Source organism: Macaca nemestrina, chromosome 8 (genome assembly GCF_043159975.1).
Source record: "Macaca nemestrina isolate mMacNem1 chromosome 8, mMacNem.hap1, whole genome shotgun sequence".
NCBI classification, from domain to species: domain Eukaryota; kingdom Metazoa; phylum Chordata; class Mammalia; order Primates; family Cercopithecidae; genus Macaca; species Macaca nemestrina.
In genome coordinates this window covers 83,219,903-83,237,172 of record NC_092132.1, presented here as the reverse complement: position 1 = coordinate 83,237,172, position 17,270 = coordinate 83,219,903, and the positions used below count along the sequence as shown (strand labels likewise).

Genomic DNA, 17,270 nt, shown 5'->3' with positions numbered 1-17,270 from the left:
GGGGGAGAGCTCTCTCCTGCCCTGCTCATGACTAACTACCTGTAACAACTTTATAGATAAAGAAACTGGAAAGCTTGGTGACTTGTCTAGTATCATAAGCCATTAAGATCAAGCAACACCATTAAATAACTTTTCAATGGCAAACTGAGAAGAAATTATTAACATAGAAATAATTTTGGTATTTTGTTCTGCAGAATCAGGGAAATAAATATTAGTGATAGTAATAGGGGTGATAATGAACTACCATGGCTTGGGAGATGTTTTTGGTATTGCACAGTCATGCAGGGCAGAACAGCCTGAAATGTGAAGGCACTTAGCTGAATATGCTCATATGGAAGCCAAGTGCCCTTTGATGACCTGTGAGGACCTCCTGAACTGATTGGAGGACTAGGTTTGTGACATGGTAGATAGTCTTAAAGTCACCTGTAGTGAGCATAGCATATGACCTCAGCCTGAACTTTAAGCCCCTCAAACGGCCTTTCAAAAGGATAAACCATTCAGATACTATTGTGTGGCGAAAAGAACACAATATAAAGAAACAACAGGGAACTTTTCATGAATTTGGAAAAGATATCCCAGAAGCCCCTGAGAGATTGATGACAGACATCATTAATGAAACAATCTTTCTGTGTCAATTTCCTTTGCAGATCAAGTCCTTCTATATACAGCAATGTCCTGAGGATTCCCATCTTACTGAATCTGTTGACTTGTTGATGTCAAATGTTGGTGAGATTGTCAGAGGCTCAGTACATACCTGCGATGGTGAAGAAATGCTAGCAGGTTATGAAATGAAAGAGATTGACCCCACTCCCCATTACTGGTATATATATCAGAGAAAAGACAGTTCATGTCCTCATGGAGGATATGGCTTGTGTCACACCTGAGATGTATGCTTATACACTTGATGTGTCCAGTGCTGCAAGCCATAACCAATTCCTTCTGAAGCATGAAGGAAAGAATATGATTCATGAAAGGAATAGGCTCCCCCTTTAAAAAAAACAAGAAAAAAAAAAGCCAGAATCTTCCTTTTTTGTTGTTTCATTGATGTATAACTGTTTCTGTTTTCTCTTTCTGTTTTTTATTTTTACTACCACAAAAAGTAGCCCAGATCAGTTGAACATGAAGTGACATGAGATTGTAATCTTAACAAAATATCCATTACAAAATTTGGGGAAAATCTGTGGCATGTAAATCTGTAGTTATGGATACATTTCATCATTTTACCCAATTATAAGTCATATATACCATACAAATATTTCAATAGTTTTAAATTATGGTCTAATACATTCCAGTAACTTAACATTTCTGTTCTTTTAAGTATAACTGGAATTCTTTAATTCATTTTATTGCATCAGTGAGTTTAAACAAACATCTTTGGGGGGATTGGCAATATGGTGTGAAAATCTGCTAGTATTAGAATACAGTATAATTCAGAAGTAGATACTAGAATCTAATGAATATAGTCTTTTGCATCAATTATTAATCTTTTCTAAGTCTGTATAGGTGCTTGTAATTCTGAGACATACAAACTGATAAGGAATAATCTGTGAAAATGGAATTGCCTTGAAGAATTTGAAGTAAGAGCACAATTCTGGGAGTGGAGTTCTTAGATGATTCACAACATTCTTCTTAGGATTAATTTAAGGTAAAGAGGCAGACTGATCTTCCCTCTTTCCTGATTATTCCTAAATAATTAAGAATAAATAAGTTCCAAAGGAATTTGCAGCTGGAATCATTATAACAACTGTAAGTGACTGTTTGAGTTGCCCCCACCATGACCTTAGATCTAATCTGTGCTACCTTATTACATCACAGAAGGCTTATTGAATGGCTTCATTTCAGAGTTAATTTCTCCCCTAAATGCATATCATGTATTCTTAATAGGCTGTATTCCCAGCAATCAATATATAAACATACATAAAATATTTTTTGTGGAACTTTCAGACCACTTTCCAAAGTGGCTGCACCATTGTGTTTACCCACCAGCAGTGTATGAAGGTAACAGTTTATCCACATCCTTATCAACACTTGTTATTATCTGTCTTTTTTATTATGGCCACCCTAGTGGTTGTGATACGATATCTCCTTGGGGTTTTGATAGCATTTTTCTGATGGCTAATGATATGGATCATCCTTTCATATGCTTATTGCTCCTCTGTATATTTTCTTCAGAGAAATGTCTATTCCAATTCTTTGCTCATAAATCAATTTATTTGTATTTTCATGATTGAGTTGTAAGAGATTTTTTATATTCTATAGAAGTCCCTTATCAAATGTATTATTTGCAAATATTTTCTTCTATTCTGTGGATTGTCTTTTTACTTTCTTAATGATATTCTTTGAAGTACAAAGGTTTCTAATTTCAATAAAGTTAAATTTATCAAACTTCTTTTTTTCACATATGCTTTGATGTCATATCTAAGAAGTCATTGCCTAGTTTGAGATCATGAAAATTTAATCTTGTGTTTTATCCTAATAAATTTACAGTTTTAGTTCTTACATTTCAGGCCATGATACACTTTGAGTTAATTTTTGTGTATGGTGTAAAGTAGAGCTCCAAAGTCATTCTTTTGTGTGTGGATATCCACTTGTTCCACCACTATGTGTTTTTAAACTATTCTTTTCTCTCACTAAATTGCCTTGGTCCCTTTGTTGAAAGTCAGCTGGAAATAAATCTTACAGTTTATTTCTTCACTTTCAATTTTATTCTACCTATGTATGTGTTTCTTTTTATAACAGGACCACACTGTCTTGATTAGGATAGCTTTGCAGTAAGTTTCTAAATCAGAAAGTGCAAGTCCTCCAACTTTGTTCTTCTTTTTCAAAATTACTTTGGCTAATCCGAGTCCTTTGCATTTCCATGTAAATTTTAGCATAAACTTACAAATTTTTCCACAAAAGTTAATTGGGCTTTCATAGAAATTGCATTGAATCTGTACATTAACTAGGGGAGCATTGTCATTCTATAAATATTAAGTCTCATTTTGACCCAAGAACATGCTTTTCTATTTATGTAATTTTTAATTTTTTTTGCACAAAATATAGTTTTCAGAAAACATGTTTTACAATATTTTTGTTAAATTCCTATTTAAGTATTTCATTATCTTGAATGCTATTGTAAATGAAATTATTCCTTAGTTCATTTTCTAACTCTTCATTGCCAGTACATATAAACAACTGATTTTTGTATGTTGATGTTGTTTCCTGCAACCTAGCTGGACTTTTTTTTCTGTTTCCGTGAAGAATGTCATTGGTATGTTGATAGAGATTACATTGAATCTGGAGATTGCTGTGGGTATTATAAACATTTTAACAATATTAATGCTTCTAATCAATGAGCATGGGGTATCTTTTTTTATTCATTTTGTTTTCTCTTCAATTTCTTTCATCAGTGTTGTATAGTTTTTCTTGTAGAGATCTTTTACTTCTTTGGTTAAATTTATTTCTAGGATTCCTTTTTTTTTTTTTTTTTTTTGTAGCCATTATAATTGGGATTCTTTTCTTGAATTCTCTTTCAGATTGATTGCTGTTAGCATATATAAATGTTACTGAGTTTTAATGTTGATTTTGTATCCTGCAACTTCACTGAATTTGTTTATCAATTCTAAGAGATTTCTGGTGGAGTTCAGGTTTTTCCCAATATAGTATGCTGTCATCTGCAAACAAGGCTAACTTGACTTTTACTTTCCAATTTGGATGTTGATGTGGGTTGGCTCTGTGTCCTCACCCAAACCTCATGTGGAATTGTAAACCTCAGTGTGGGAGGTGGCCCTGGTGGGAGGCGATTTGATCATGTGGGCAGACTTCTCCCTTGCTCTTATTGTGATAGTGGGTGAGTTCTCGGGTGATCTAGTTGTTAAAAAGCACTTCCCCCTTCACTGTCTTCCTTCTGGTCTGGCCATGTGAAGGCATGTCTGCTTCCCATTTGCCTTCTCTCATGAGTTTAAGTTTCCTGAGGCCTCACCAGCTTTCTTCCTGTACAACTTACAGAACTGAATTAATTAAACCTCTTTTCTTTATAAATTACACAGTCTTGGGTATGCCTTTATAGCAGTGTGGGAATGGACTAATACAGATGACCTTTATTTCTTTCTCTTACCTACTTGCACTGGTTAGGAATTCTAGTACTATGTTGAAAAGTAGTGAAAGTGTACATTTTTGTCTTATGCCAGGTCTTCATAGAAATGCTTTTGTGTATATTGTATAATATTAGCTGTGGGTTTGTCCTATATGGCCTTGATTATGTTGAGGTATGATTCTTCTATGACCAATTTGTTGAGAGGTTTTATAAGGAAGGGATGCTGAAGTTAATGTTTTTTAAGCATTTGTTGAAATGATAGTATGGTTTTGTCCTTGATTCTGTTGATGTGAAGTATCATATTTATTGATATGGATGTGTTGAACCCATCCTTGCATTCCTGGGATGAATCCCACTTGATCTTGGTAAAAGATTTTTTAGTATGTTCTTGAGTTCAGTTTTGTAGTATTTTGTTCATCAGAGATATTGGCCTGTGGTTTTCTTTTTTGTTGTGTCCTCATCTTGTTTTCCTATCAGGGCAATCTGTACTCTTAGAATGAGTTCGGAAGTACTTCCTCTTCAATTTTTTGAAATAGTTTGAGTAGAATTGCTGTTAGTTCTTCCTTAAGTGTTTGGTAGACTTCAGCAGTAAATTCATCAGGTCCTAGACTTCTCTTCATGGGTGACTTTACTAATACTTTAATCTGATTACCTGTTATTAGTCTGTTCAAGTTTTCTAGTTCTTCATTGCTCAATCTTAGTAGATTGTGTGTTTCCAGGAATTTACCCATTTCTTCTAGGTTTTCCAAATTGTTGATGTATACTTACTCATAGTAGTCTCTAATGAGCCCTTGTATTTGTATAGTATCAGTTGTAATGTTCTCTTTTTCATTCCTGATTTTATTAATTTGAGTTTTCTTTTTTATTTATTAATTAGTCTAGCTAAAATTTGTCAATTTTATCTTTTCAAGGAACCAACAATTTGTTACTTTGATCTTTTATATCTCTTTTTAGTCACAATTTCTTTTTTTTTTTTTTTTTTTTTTTTTTTTTTTTGAGACAGAGTCTCGCTCTGTAGCCCAGGCTGGAGTGCAGTGGCCGGATCTCAGCTCACTGCAAGCTCCGTCTCCTGGGTTTACACCATTCTCCTGCCTCAGCCTCCCGAGTAGCTGGGACTACAGGCGCCCGCCACCTCGCCCGGCTAGTTTTTTTTTTTTTTTGTATTTCTTAGTAGAGACGGGGTTTCACCGTGTTAGCCAGGATGGTCTCGATCTCCTGACCTCATGATCCGCCCGTCTCGGCCTCCCAAAGTGCTGGGATTACAGGCTTGAGCCACCACGCCCGGCCCACAATTTCTTTTATTTCTGTTCTGATCTTTATTATTTTTTGCCTTCTATTAGTTATGGGTTTGGTTCTTGTTTTAATTATCCCTTGAGGTGCATCATTAGATTGTTTATCAGAAGTCTTTCTATTTTTATAACCTAGGCATTGATTGCTATAAACTTCCCTCTTAATCTGTTGTTCTGGTATATTCTGTTTTCATTTTCATTGTTTCAAGAAAATATTTAGTTTTCTTTTTACTTTTTTCATTGACCCACTGGTAATTTAGAAATATTTTAAAAAAACATTTCCATGTATTTGCACAGTTTCCAAAGTTTCTTTTGTTATTAATTTCTAGTTTTATTCTGGTGTGGTCAGAAAAGATACTTGATATAATTTTTACTGCTTTGAATTTGTTGAGACTTTTTTTATATATACTTTAAGTTCTAGGGTACATGTGCATAATGTGTAGGTTTGTTACATATGTATACTTGTGCCATGTTGGCATGCTGCACCCATCAACTCGTCAGCACCCATCAACTCGTCATTTACATCAGGTATAACTCCCAATGCAATCCCTCCCTCCTCCTCCCTCCCCATGATAGGCCCCAGTACATGATGTTCCCCTTCCTGAGTCCAAGTGATCTCATTGTTCAGTTCCAACCTATGAGTGAGAACATGTGGTGTTTGGTTTTCTGTTCTTGCAATCGTTTGCTGAGAATTATGGTTTCCAGCTGCATCCATGTCCCTACAAAGGACACAAACTCATCCTTTTTTATGGCTGCATAGTATTCCATGGTGTATATGTGCCACATTTTCTTAATCCAGTCTGTCACTGATGAACATTTGGGTTGATTCCAAGTCTTTGCTATTGTGAATAGTGCCGCAATAAACATACATGTGCATGTGTCTTTATAGTAGCATGACTTATAATCCTTTGGATATATCCCCAGTAATGGAATGGCTGGGTCAAATGGTATTTCTAGTTCTGGATCCTTGAGGAATTGCCACACTGTTTTCCATAATGGTTGAACTAGTTTACAATCCCACCAACAGTGTAAAAGTGTTCCTATTTCTCCACAGCCTCTCCAGGACCTGTTGTTTCCTGATTTGTTAATGATTGCCATTCTAACTGGTGTGAGATGGTATCTCATTGTTGTTTTGATTTGCATTTCTCTGATGGCCAGTGATGATGAGCATTTTTTCATGTGTCTGTTGGCTGTATGAATGTCTTCTTTTGAGAAGAGTCTGTTCATACCCTTTGCCCACTTTTTGATGGGGTTGTTTTTTTCTTGGAAATTTGTTTGAGTTCTTTGTAGGTTCTGGATATTAGCCCTTTGTTAGATGAGTAGATTGCAAAAATTTTCTCCCATTCTGTAGGTTGCCTGTTCACTCCGATGGTAGTTTCTTTTGCTTTGCAGAAGCTCTTTAGTTTAATTAGATCCCATTTGTCAATTTTGGCTTTTGTCGCTGTTGCTTTTGGTGTTTTAGACATGAAGTCCTTGCTCATGCCTATGTCCTGAATGGTATTACCTAGGTTTTCTTCTAGGGTTTTTATGGTATTAGGTCTAACATTTAAGTCTCTAATCCATTCTGAATTAATTTTCGTATAAGGAGTAAGGAAAGGATCCAGTTTCAGCTTTCTACTTATGGCTAGCCAATTATCCCAGCACCATTTATTAAATAGGGAATCCTTTCCCCATTTCTTGTTTTTCTGAGGTTTGTCAAAGATGAGATGACTGTAGATGTGTGGTATTATTTCTGAGGACTCTGTTTTGTTTCATTGGTCTATATCTCTGTTTTGATACCAGTACCATGCTGTTTTGGTTACTGTAGCCTTGTAGTATAGTTTGAAGTCAGGTAGCGTGATGCCTCCAGCTTTATTCTTTTGACTTAGGATTGTTTTGGCAATGTGGGCTCTTTTTTGGTTCCATATGAACTTTAAAGCAGTTTTTTTTCCATTTCTGTGAAGAAACTCATTGGTAGCTTGATGGGGATGGCATTGAATCTATAAATTACCTTGGGCAGTATGGCCATTTTTGCGATTTTGATTGTTCCTATCCATGAGCATGGTATGTTCTTCCATTTGGTTGTGTCCTTTTTTATTTCACTGAACAGTGGTTTGTAGTTCTCCTTAAAGAGGTCCTTTACATCCCTAGTAAGTTGGATTCCTGGGTATTTCATTCTCTTTGAAGCAATTGTGAATGGAAGTTCATTCATGATTTGGCTCTCTGTTTGTCTGTTACTGGTGTATAAGAATGCTTGTGATTTTTGCACATTAATTTTGTATCCTGAGACTTTGATGAAGTTTCTTATCAGCTTAGGAAATTTTGGGCTGAGACAATGGGGTTTTCTAAATATACAATCATGTCATCTGCAAAGAGGGACAATTTGACTTCTTCTTTTCCTAACTGAATACCCTTGATTTCTTTCTCTTGCCTGATTGCCCTAGCCAGAACTTCCAACACTATGTTGAATAGGAGTGGTGAGAGAGGGCACCCCTGTCTTGTGCCAGTTTTTAAAGGGAATTTTTCCAGTTTTTGCCCATTCAGTATGATATTGGCTGTGGATTTGTCGTAAATAGCTCTTATGGTTTTGAGATATGTTCCATCAATACCGAATTTATTGAGAGTTTTTAGCATGAAGGGCTGTTGAATTTTGTCACAGGCCTTTTCTGCATCTATTGAGATAATCATGTGGTTTTTGTCTTTGGTTCTGTTTATATGCTGGATTACGTTTATTGATTTGCGTAGGTTGAACCAGCCTTGCATCCCAGGGATGAAGCCCACTTGATCATGATGGATAAGCTTTTTGATGTGCTGCTGGATCTCGTTTGCCAGTATTTTATTGAGGATTTTTGCTTCGATGTTCATCAGGCATATTGGTCTAAAATTCTCTTTTTTTGTTGTGTCTCTGCCCGGCTTTGGTATCAGGATGATGTTGGCCTCATAAAATGAGTTAGGGAGGATTCCCTCTTTTTCTATTAATTGGAATAGTTTCAGAAGGAATGGTACCAGATCCTCCTTGTACCTCTGGTAGAATTCAGCTGTGAATCCATCTGGTCGTGGACTTTTCTTTGTTGGTAGGCTATTAATTATTGCCTCAATTTCAGAGCCTGCTATTGTTCTATTCAGGAATTCAGCTACTTCCTGGTTTAGTCTTGGGAGAGTGTAAGTGTCCAGGAAATAATCCATTTCTTCTAGATTTTCTAGTTTATTTGCGTAGAGGTGTTTATAGTATTCTCTGATTGTAGTTTGTATTTCTGTGGGGTCGGTGGTGATATCCCCCTTATCATTTTTCATTGCATCTATTTGATTCTTCTCTCTTTTCTTCTTTATTAGTCTTGCTAGCGGTCTGTCAATTTTGTTGATCTTTTCAAAACACCAACTCCTGGATTCATTGATTTTTTGGAGGGTTTTTTGTGTCTCTTTCTCCTTCAGTTCTGCTCTGATCTTAGTTATTTCTTGCCTTCTGCTAGCTTTTGAATGTGCTTGTTCTTGCTTCTCTAGTTCTTTTAATTGTGATGTTAGAGTGTCAATTTTTGATCTTTCCTGCTTTCTCTTGTGGGCATTTAGTGCTATAAGTTTCCCTCTACACACTGCTTTAAATGTGTCCCAGAGATTCTGGTACGTTGTATCTTTGTTCTCATTGGTTTCAAAGAACATCTTTATTTTGCCTTTATTTCGTTATGTACCCTGTAGTCATTCAGGAGCAGGTTATTCAGTTTCCATGTAGTTGAGCGGTTTTGGTTGAGTTTCTTAGTCCTGAGTTCTAGTTTGATTGCAATGTGGTCTGAGAGACAGTTTGTTATAATTTGTGTTCTTGTACATTTGCTGAGGAGTGCTTTACTTCCAACTATCTGGTCAATTTTGGAATAAGTGCGATGTGGTGCTGAGAAGAATGTATATTCTGTTGATTTGGGGTGGAGAGTTCTATAGATGTCTATTAGGTCTGCTTGCTGCAGAGATGAGTTCAATTCCTGGATATCCTTGTTAACTTTCTGTCTCGTTGATCTGTCTAATGTTGACAGTGGAGTGTTGAAGTCTCCCATTATTATTGTATGGGAGTCTAAGTCTCTTTGTAAGTCTCTAAGGACTTGCTTGATGAATCTGGGTGCTCCTGTATTGGGTGCATATATATTTAGGATAGTTAGCTCTTCCTGTTGAATTGATCCCTTTACCATTATGTAATGGCCTTCTTTGTCTCTTTTGATGTTTGATGGTTTAAAGTCTGTTTTATCAGAGACTAGTATTGCAAACCTTGCTTTTTTTTTGTTCTCCATTTGCTTGGTAGATCTTCCTCCATCCCTTTTTTTGAGTCTATGCATGTCTCTGCATGTCAGATGGGTCTCCTGAATACAGCAGACTGATGGGTCTTGACTCTTTATCCAGTTTGCCAGTCTGTGTCTTTTAATTGGAGCATTTAGTCCATTTACATTTAAGGTTACTATTGTTATGTGTGAATTTGATCCTGCCATTATGATATTAACTGGTTATTTTACTCATTAGTTGATGCAGTTTCTTCCTAGCCTCAATGGTCTTTACATTTTGGCATGTTTTTGCAATGGCTGGTACTGGTTGTTCCTTTCCATGTTTAGTGCTTCCTTCAGGATCTCTTGTAGTGCAGGCCTGGTGGTGACAAAATCTCTAAGCATTTGCTTGTCTGTAAAGGATTTTATTTCTCCTTCACTTATGAAACTTAGTTTGGCTGGATATGAAATTCTGGGTTTAAAATTCTTTTCTTTAAGAATGTTGAATATTGGCCCCCACTCTCTTCTGGCTTGTAGAGTTTCTACTGAGAGATCTGCTATTAGTCTGATGGGCTTCCCTTTGTGGGTAACCCTACCTTTCTCTCTGGCTGCCCTTAAGATTTTTTTCCTTCATTTCAACTTTAGTGAATCTAGCAATTATGTGTCTTGGAGTTGCTCTTCTCGAGGAGTATCTTTGTGGCAGTCTCTGTATTTCCTGAATTTGAATGTTGGCCTGCCCTACTAGGTTGGGGAAGTTCTCCTGGATGATATCCTGAAGAGTGTTTTACAGCTTGGTTCCATTTTCCCCCTCACTTTCAGGCACCCCAATCAGATGTAGATTTGGTCTTTTTACATAATCCCATACTTCTTGCAGGCTTTGTTCATTTCTTTTTCTTCTTTTTTCTTTAGATTTCTCTTCTCGCTTCATTTCATTCATTTGATCCTCAATCGCTGATATTCCTTCTTCCAGTTGATCGAGTCAGTTACTGAAGCTTGTGCATTTTTCACGGATTTCTCGTGTCATGGTTTTCATCTCTTTCCATTCGTTTATGGCCTTCTCTGCATTAATTATTCTAGTTATCAATTCTTCCACTCTTTTTTCATGATTTTAATTTCTTTGCTCTGGGTACGTAATTCCTCCTTTAGCTCTGAGAAACTTGATGGACTGGAGCCTTCTTCTCTCATCTCATCAAAGTCGTTCTCCGTCCAGCTTTGATCCATTGCTGGCGATGAACTGCGTTCCTTTGCAGGGGGCGATGCACTCTTATTTTTTGAATTTCCAGCTTTTCTGCCCTGCTTTTTCCCCATCTTTGTGGTTTTATCTGCCTCTGGTCTTTGATGATGGTGACGTACTGATGGGGTTTTGGTGTGGGTGTCCTTCCTGTTTGTTAGTTTTCCTTCTAACAGTCAGGACCCTCAGCTGTAGGTCTGTTGGAGATTGCTTGAGGTCCACTCCAGACCCTGTTTGCCTGGGTGTCAGCAGCAGAGGCTGCAGAAGATAGAATATTGCTGAACAGCTAGTGTACCTGTCTGATTCTTGCTTTGGAAGCTTCCTCTCAGGGGTGTACTCCACCGTGTGCGGTGTTGGGTGTCGGTCTGCCACTAGTGGAGGATGTCTCCCAGTTAGGCTACTCAGGGGTCAGGGACCCACTTGAGCAGGCAGTCTGTCCATTCTCAGATCTCAACCTCCATGTTGGGAGATCCACTGCTCTCTTCAAAGCTGTCAGACAGAGTCGTTTGCATCTGCAGAGGTTTCAGCTGCTTTTTGTTGTTGTTGTTGTTGTTGTTTAGCTGTGCCCTGTCCCCTGAGGTGGAGTCTACAGAGACAGGCAGGACTCCTTGAGCTCCTGTGAGCTCCACCCGGTTGGAGCTTCCCAGCCACTTTGTTTATCTACTTAAGCCTCAGCAATGGCGGGCGCCCCTCCCCCAGCCTCGCTGCTGCCTTGCCTTGAGATCACAGACTGCTGTGCTAGCAATGAGGGAGGCTCCATGGGCGTGGGACCCTCCCAGCCAGGTGTGGGATATAGTCTCCTGGTGTACCCGTTTGCTAAGATCCTTGGTAGAGTGCAGTATTGGGGTGGGAGTTACCCAATTTTCCAGGTGTTGTGTTTCTCAGTTCCCCTGGCTAGGAAAAGGGATTGCCTTTCCCCTTGCACTTCCCAGGTGAGGCGATGCCTCACCCTGCTTCAGCTCTCACTGGTCGGGCTGCAGCAGCTGATCAGCACTGATTGTCCGGCACTCCCTAGTGAGATAAACCCAGTACCTCCGCTGAAAATGCAGAAATCACCTGTTTTCTGTGTCGCTCGCACTGGGAGTTGGAGACTGGAGCTGTTCCTATTCGGCCATCTTGCTCCACGAGTCAAGACTTGTGTTGTGATCTAAAATATGGCCTGCTCTGGAGAATGCTCCATATATTGATGAGAAAAAATGTGTATTATGCAGCAGTTCAGTGAAATAATGTTCTATAAATTTCTGTTAGGTCAATTTGATTTAGAGTAGCTTAACTCTGATGTTTATTTGTTGATTTTATGCCTGGATGATCTGTCCATTGCTAAAAGTAGCATCTCCTACTATCATTGTATTGCAGTCTATCTCTCCTCTTTTAGGTCTATTAATGTTTCCTTTATGTACTTGTGAGCTCTAGTGTTCAGTGTATAGATATTTATAAAAGTTATATCCTTTTGCTGAATTGACCCATTCATCATTATATAGTAACCTTCTTTACTCCTTTTTACAGTCTTTGATTTGTAGTCTGTTTTTCTCATGTAAGTGTAGCTACTCTTGCTCTATTTTGGTTTCCAGTTGTGTAGGTTATCTTTTTCCACCCTGTCACTTTAAGTCTATGAGTGTCCTTATAAATGAAGCAGATTTATTGTAGGCAGCACATACTTGGGATTTGTTTTTAAATCCATTCAGTCACTTTGTGTCTTTTAATTAGGGAACTTAGTCTATTTACTTTCAATGATCCTACTGTTAACCAAGGACTTACTATTGCCATTTTGCTGCTTGTTTTCCTGTTATTTTGGAGACTCCTCTCTTTCTTCCTTTCTTACTGTCTTTCTTTGTGGTTAGTGATTTTCTCTGATAGTATGTTTAAATTTTTTTCTTTTAATTTTTAGTGTATCTTTTATAATTTTTATCTTGTGGTTATCATCATGCTTATGAAAAATATCCTATAATTATAATAAGTTATTTAAATGGATACCAAGTTAACTTTGAACACAACAAAGAGGAAAATAATCCAACCAACAACAAAAGAATCTATACACATTAAATCCTTTCTCCCCCATATTTAAAATTTTTAATGTCACAAATTTGTATTTTTCATTGCGTCTCTTAACTAATTGATAACATTATTATTTTTAATAGTTATGTCTTTTAGTTTTCTTAGTAAAGATATAAGTGATTTATATGCCATGTTTCCAGTATAACAGTAACATTAGTGTCCTTTTCTTTCAGTTTGAAGAACTTTTAGCATTCTTATAGGATAGGTTTAGTAGCAATAAATGCCCTCAGCTTTTGTTTGACTCTGAAAGCCTTTAATCTCTTCAGTTCAGAAAAGTAGCTTTGCTGGGTACAGTTTTCCTGGTTGACAGGGTTTTCTTTCAGCACTGTTACTATATCTTCTCACTTGCCTCTGGACTACAAAGTTTCTTCTAAGAAGTCTCCTGCCAGGCATATTGGATCTCCCTTATATGTTATTTGCTTCTTTTCTCTCACTGCTTTCAGGATCCTCTCTTTGTTTTTGAACGTTGAGAGTTTAATCATATCTTTGGCTATTCTTATTTTTGTGTATCGGATTGGTGACCACTGACCTTCCTGTGCCTAGATATTTGTATCTTTCACCAGGTTAGAAAAGTTTTTTTTTTTCGTTTGTTTGTTTCTTTGAATAAACTTTCTACTAATTCATCTTTCTCAGCTCTCTCTTTAACTCCAGTAACTCAAATATTTGCTTTTTTGATGTCCAATAGATCTTGTAATCTTTGTTCATTTATTTTCTTTCTTTTTTCTCCTCTGATTGTATATTTTCAAATAGTCTGTTGCAGAGTTCACATGTTCTTCCTTCTTTTTGATAAATTTTCCTGTTGTTTCTCTTGATGAGGTCATATTTCCCTGAATATTCTCAGTGCTTGTGGATGTTTGACCATGCCTGCACATTAAGGGGTTGGGTATTTATTTTAGTCTTTGCAGTCTGGCTTTCTGTATGCCTATTTTTCTGTAGAGGATCTTTCAGGGATTTAAATCAGACTCACTGTTTTTTCCCTGAGCCTATGACCACTGCAGCCATCTCAGTATGAGAGGATGCTCTCAATCCATGCTTGCCATAGGTCTCATATAGATTCCATGCTGACCCAGGTGGATCTGGGAAAGATAAAAGCAGTTTACTGAGGCTTTGTGGGAAAACTGGCCAGGGATATTAGTCCAGAAGACTGTCCTGGGGGGTCAGATCCGTGTGATTCTCAGCAGTTCTCTGCAGCAGTACAATGGGCCCCTGTCTATGGCAAGAGGGGCTGGATTTGAAACTGTCGTGAATGGAAGCTGGTGGGCCCATTTATCCTATGTGGATCTTGTCAAGATTCTTGAATATGAGAATTATTGTTTTTCATCAGATTTGGGAAACTTTCATCCATTATTTCATTGAATTTTTCCTCTTTGTCTTTCTCTTCTCTTTATTGTATTCTCATTTCATGTCTGTTGGTGTGCTTAATGGTATTTTACATTCTTCTAAGTCTCTGCTCATTTTTATTCACTTTTTTCTTTTTTTTCTTTAGATTGAATAATGACCATTAATCTATCTCCAAATTTGCTGCTTCTTTCTCTTGAAAATTCAAATATATCACTGAGCCTCTCTAGAGAATGTTTTATTTCAGATATTGTGTTTTTCAACTCTACACTTTTCATTTGTTTTTTTAAAAAATAATTTCTATCTCTTTATTTATATTCTTTTTTTTGATGAACATTGTCACTCTATCTTCCTTTACTTCTTCATTCATAGTTTCCCTTAGTGCTTGGAAAATATTTTTAGTGGCTGCTTTAAAGCAACTTTGTGAAGTCCAACATCTAGGTCTTTTCACAGGCAGTTTTTGGTGAACTGCTTTGTTTTCCCCTGTATATTATTAGTTCATTTTTTCTTTTCATCTGCATTCCCCTAATTTTTTAATGATAATTTAACATTTTTGATAGTATATTATAGCAACTCTGAATACTGATTTCCTTTCTGAGCTTTTTATTATTGTTTGCTTATTTATTTGTTTTGTTGTTTGCCTTGACTATTTTAGAAAAGTCTATTTCCTGCACAGCAGAAAGCCACTCATGTTGCTCTTCAGAGGGTGCAGCCATGGAACTGCACAAGCTCCTCTAGAATGAGAGTGGTTTTAGCAGGGTTTTATCTTCCTCATCTCTGTTAAGCCATTTTTTTTTCTGTTAGTTTCACACCAAGATTTTATGTTATACTAATGGATGGATGATTTCTCTATTGTTTTTGACAATGCGCCTAGGGGCATAAATTTTTCCACAGTGTGATATTTGGGCACTTTTTCAGGAATAGATTTTGCATTTTATCCTTATTCCAAAAGAGTTCTTTTTATCTTTTCTTCTGGTTGTCTTTGGTAAACTAGCTGACTTTCAATGTAGCTTGTTTTCTAATGGATTACCAATCTCCTCTTAATTGCTTACCTTCAAAATAGCCATTGCATATGAGAGAGATCTTAGGTTTTAAATTTTTTACAATCTGTTGTAAATAAAATAAATTCTTTTAAGAAGAGTTTTGGCGCCTCTGTTATAAGGCCTGCCTCTTCCCCTGAGCAATATCTTTTTGAGGTCAGTGCTCCTTAGTTGGGTCTTGGACAATGGCCCCCTTTCCTTGGAGTAGAATCCTTGCATTATGAGCAGGGCACTGGGTGAGGGAAGTACCCTGTGGTCTTTGCATTTTGCCTTTCCTAATAGTGGAACCTAAGCCCTATGAGTGAGCTGGGGTGGAGGTCACTGGGACCCGCTATTCTTGGATTGCCATAACTGGAATAGAGCCCTAGTCATATGTATGTGGAATGGATGGAGAAAAGGTGCCCTTACTTCTCAGCTATGCTCACCTGGAATTAAATGTCTTCAATCCAGAGCTAGGAGAGGATAAGAAATCCTGGCAGCTGCCCTCCTTGCAGAAATACCTGATCTCATGTCTGGGAGCTTGGAGAGAGGGAGCACTGTTATCTTGGCACTGCTTGCAGTAGAGCTTCCATCACAATGAGGGGAATTGTGAGGACGGAGAATTTGGGACATAGCTCAAGTGCTACAGATACAATTCTTACTAAGATTAAGTAGAATTTCCTGAAAAAATGTTTCTTCACTGCTGTATGTTCTTAAGATAATTTGCAGAGACTTTAAATGTGGTTTTAAAAAAAACTTTCACCAGTATTTTGTTACACTAGGATGCAAGTCCATGAAGTTCTTTATGCCACCATTTCAGAAGTCAAAGCACCACTATTCCTTTTACAACTTCTTTCTGCAAGGCACTGTACTACCTTCTGAATGTAATATGTAGTTGAATAAAAAGTTATTACCGTATTCAATAATGTAATGGAAGAGGCGAGAACATCCACAATTATATATTCTGCAAGGCACACATGGTAAGTGCTAGAACAGAGGTGCAAAATGTTTTCATTTCTTACAGTAAAAGCTCCATTGTGTTTAAAGTGGCCTAAAAAGCTTCCTCAGAAAAGCAGCACTTGTAATGGCTTTGACAGACAAAGGGGGAGAAAAATGCAAGAGGAAGGAAGGTCAAGATCCTCAAGAAGAATGGTAAGAAATCTACTGTTTGCAGTAGAGGATCCAAGCTACATTTTCTTTCACAGATTAACATTTTCTCATACAAAACAATTTAGTTACTTTGGAATCCAGGTTGATACTTACTTTTCAAGCAATCAGCTGTGATTGTTTACAAAGCAAATGTGGATTATAAGTAAGCATAGCAGAATGGTTTAGAATAATTCCCACTCAAAGTACATGAAAAAAAAAAATTTAAGCAGCTCCTAGTATTAATATTTCTCAAAAGATTTAGCTTTACAGTTTAAAAATAAATAATTTTGAAGCTCTAAAGCTGTTAAAAACACAGAAGTTTTATCATGCACATTTTTTCCCTCTACCCCTTCCAGCTTTAACACATCTTAACTAATGCTTCATTTGGCTGCCACCAGCACCAACAATATTTAGACAACTGAATCCCAGGAGGAAGGTTGCAACTTGTGCCTCTTCTAGGTTATAATCTTTCCTCATTTTTTAGTTACTTTCCCACCTATGTCTGCCCTTTTTCCTTTTTATCTCTTGTTTATGAACATCTCTTTGAATTAAACAAATTAGAGAGTAAAAGATGAAGGGAATCTGCACATGAGTTGTTAGACTTTAGATCATTTGACCTACTCTTTGCTAGATATTGACATTTAAGATGGAAGTTCAGCAGTTCTGCTAAGCTGAAGTCTATGAGAACCAACATAGTTCTAGAAAGTAATTGCAAAAACAGCTATAATCACCAGATGTTTTTAAAAGGGGCTTTTTAAAGTAATCAACTAAGAAACTGCTAGATCCTCTGTACCCTTACCAGACATCAGAGGACTGAATGTATTGGGTGTAGTTACATTTAGTATACTGACATTTCCCAGAAGATAATTCAAAACCAAGTCGTTTCATCTT

The 17,270-nt window shown here is 37.1% G+C and overlaps 1 pseudogene; it reads left to right on the top strand.

The window, feature by feature from the left end:
• Positions 1 to 331: 331 nt before the first annotated feature.
• Positions 332 to 884, top strand: LOC105482308 (asparagine--tRNA ligase, cytoplasmic-like; annotated as a pseudogene).
• Positions 885 to 17,270: the final 16,386 nt, after the last annotated feature.